General features: G+C 35.5%; 1 pseudogene; it reads right to left on the bottom strand.

Moving 5' to 3' along the window:
- Positions 1 to 247: 247 nt before the first annotated feature.
- Positions 248 to 2,566, bottom strand: LOC120195619 (annotated as a pseudogene).
- Between the last annotated feature and the right edge of the window lie 338 nt (positions 2,567 to 2,904).

The raw sequence follows: 2,904 nt of genomic DNA, 5'->3' as shown, positions 1-2,904 counted from the left end.
CCAAACGAAAATTTGTGTCTTTTTGTCTTTGTCCTATTTTTCGTTCCAAGAAAAAGGACAAAGAGGGGCAGCTGAAGACACTAAATTTTGTCCAATATTATTTCATATAATATAATTACATTATTATATTACATAATATATATTTTCATTTATTTTGTACTACGTGTTACAGGCTCAGATTTGCTACAAGAGCTACTACCCAAAAATAAACAATATCCAGCAGCCCTGGTGGCCCAACAGTGATCAACTACTCAACAACGTCGTTCTCCCCTTCAGTCGCACATCTCTCATCTCCATTCCTGGATTTCTCGGCAACGTTCATCAGCAACAACAAACTTAGTGTTTTATTAGGATTTATACACCCAAAAATAGGGTTTTGTAAACCCAATAAATTACATGTAATCGAACACATAAACACACATGATATCAGAGGATTACCAAAAAAAAAAACTCAAAAGAAATCATACGAAAATCTCAAAGAAAATAGAAAGAAACATTTGTATTTTTTTGAGAAGGGGGATTATCAGCAATTAGCAATAAAAAGATCTGAAAATTATTTCAAAAATGAGGTACTTTCTCATTTTTATTTATCGGTTTAGTCGATTAAATCTTTGGAATGCAAATAAGAAATATAATATATTTTATGTTTTAGTTCTTAATTGTTCATTGTATGCTAATTCAATATTTAAAAAATAATAATAAATAAAACAAAAACTTAGGGATTTAGAGTTTACCTTTGTCTACTGCTGTTGGGTGTGGAGTCGGTCGGTTAAGAAGGAGAGATTGAAATAAAAATAGAGAGAAAAGGAAGAGGGGAGACCTTTTTTTCAGCTTTGCACCTGTACTGGAGTGATAAGTTTGGGTTTGTTTATTTTAGGTTTTGGGTAAACCACATGTTAACTCCTTATTTCACAGCTTTTTGTGTTTTGGTTGCTAATTTTGATTTAATCCTATTTAGATCCCCTTTCTTTACCATGTGTTACGTTTAAGCCATTAAATTTAGGGTCAAATCACCCCTAAGTCCTCCTAGTCTAGCTGAGTTTTCACCTTATAGTCACTAGTTGCACTTGTTTTTATTTCGGCCCTCTATTTTACTTTTATTTTAATTTAGTCATTTCTGTTTTTTTTTCTTTCACGGTTTTAGCTTGAATATTTTTTTATTTATTATTTTATTCTTATTTTTATTTTTTTTGAAACTAACCATTTTGTTTTTTTCATTTTATTCATTTGACTTTCTTTTATTTTTTTATTTTTTTTTAATTTTTTTATTGTTTTTGTTTATTTTTTTTTACTAACTTTTAATTTTCTCTGTTACCTATTTTATCTTAAAATTTTTCCCTCGTATTTATTTTTATTTTATCATCTAACATTTTTGGCATTTTCAGTGATATTTTCAATCGATCAAAGGTAAGTAATCTGAATCGGTTTTTAAATTTTAATTTTAATTTCTGATTTTTTTCGTAATTAAAGATAACCGACAAATTAATTGGTACCGAAAGGGCGGTTCAGGGGTACTAATCCTTCCTTAACCGTAATCGACTCCCGAACCCGACACGTTTCTGGTAAAACGCAGATCATGTAAGATGGTGTCCAACCCACCTAAATTCATTTTAAAATGGTCGGTGGTGACTCTAACCCAATTATTCAAGTCGAAGCCCAATTTCGGGCCCAACCGAAATTCAGTTCCGACATATTCGCCACCACAAAACTCTAATTTCTTCACCACCACAAAACCCTCCCTCACTCTGTCGTCCACCATGTACGGTGTCATCCGTTGCAAGAAGCTCGACAACCTCGCTGGCGATTTGCTCTCCGATGACAAAAGTCTTATAGCGTACCTTCTTGTCTTCTTAATTTTCTTTGGTTTCTTCTTGCTTTGCCTCGTAGGCTTTGTTTCCAGTATAATTTTTAAGTTGGTGTTGACATCTCTTAGGGGGAATCAATGGAGAAGCTCCTCGAAGATGAAACAAGGGTTTTCGTTTCTCTGTCATTAATACCATAGTCTTCAAAGCTTTCGCTGGTAAAGAATACGCTCTCGGCCGACGAGGTGCTCATATGGTTTTTCGGCGTCGCTTTCCTTTTTCTGCATCGTCATTTTTCTTTACCGTGTTGGGAGGAACTGGAGGTGGAGTTAAATCGTCATCGTTTTCAAAGGTATTGTAGAATTTGCGACGAGGGCATTTGTTATCGTCGTAAACTTTCGCTATAACGTGACATATGTCTTCTTTTTCCTAGTGGAACTCCAATGTCGACGGCGGTGATGATTCAATACAGCCAGCTTTAGACAAGTACTTTGCAGAGGATCTTGACCCGAGGCCGCAGTCGATCAACGAAAACACGGAGGAAACGTATCGTTTGAGGGAAGAGTAATGAGATAACTTTGACGATTTTGGTTGCGGCTGTGGTGGTGGCGGTCATAAATATCGAGCGATAGGGTTTCGTCTGACTGAAGAAAGTCTGCATAATGAAGGGACAGGATTTAATGGGAGATTAGAAGGGTCTTTTGAATGGCAAGATTGGAACCAAGTGGAGACTTGGATATCTCAAGCTTGAAACGTTTCGCCATTTTCATGTTTGTGTATTATGTTCAGTGAACTCTATGTATTACCTGAGAAAAGTTAGGCGTATATATAGAGGAACAATGAAGACGTGATTTCTCTTTCATTAAAAAAAGCCAACAACGATCCTACGTAGACTAAATAACTTTAAAAAGGCCGTCCATGTTATCGTCGTCACGGCATTGACACACCTTGTCATCGTGTCGTTAACGCCAGAGTGGCAAAATTGCATTGAAACATAAACGCCCGTGCTAAAATTGGCAAAATTGAAACGTAAGTGGCATTTTCGAGCCTGAGCTTAAAGATTAGTGGTATTTGACGTAGTTTACCCATTATTTTATACAAA

The sequence above is a fragment of the Hibiscus syriacus genome, unplaced genomic scaffold, assembly GCF_006381635.1.
Source record: "Hibiscus syriacus cultivar Baekdansim isolate YM2019G1 unplaced genomic scaffold, ASM638163v2 tig00117016_pilon, whole genome shotgun sequence".
NCBI classification, from domain to species: domain Eukaryota; kingdom Viridiplantae; phylum Streptophyta; class Magnoliopsida; order Malvales; family Malvaceae; genus Hibiscus; species Hibiscus syriacus.
This window is presented reverse-complemented; position numbering and strand designations above follow the sequence as displayed.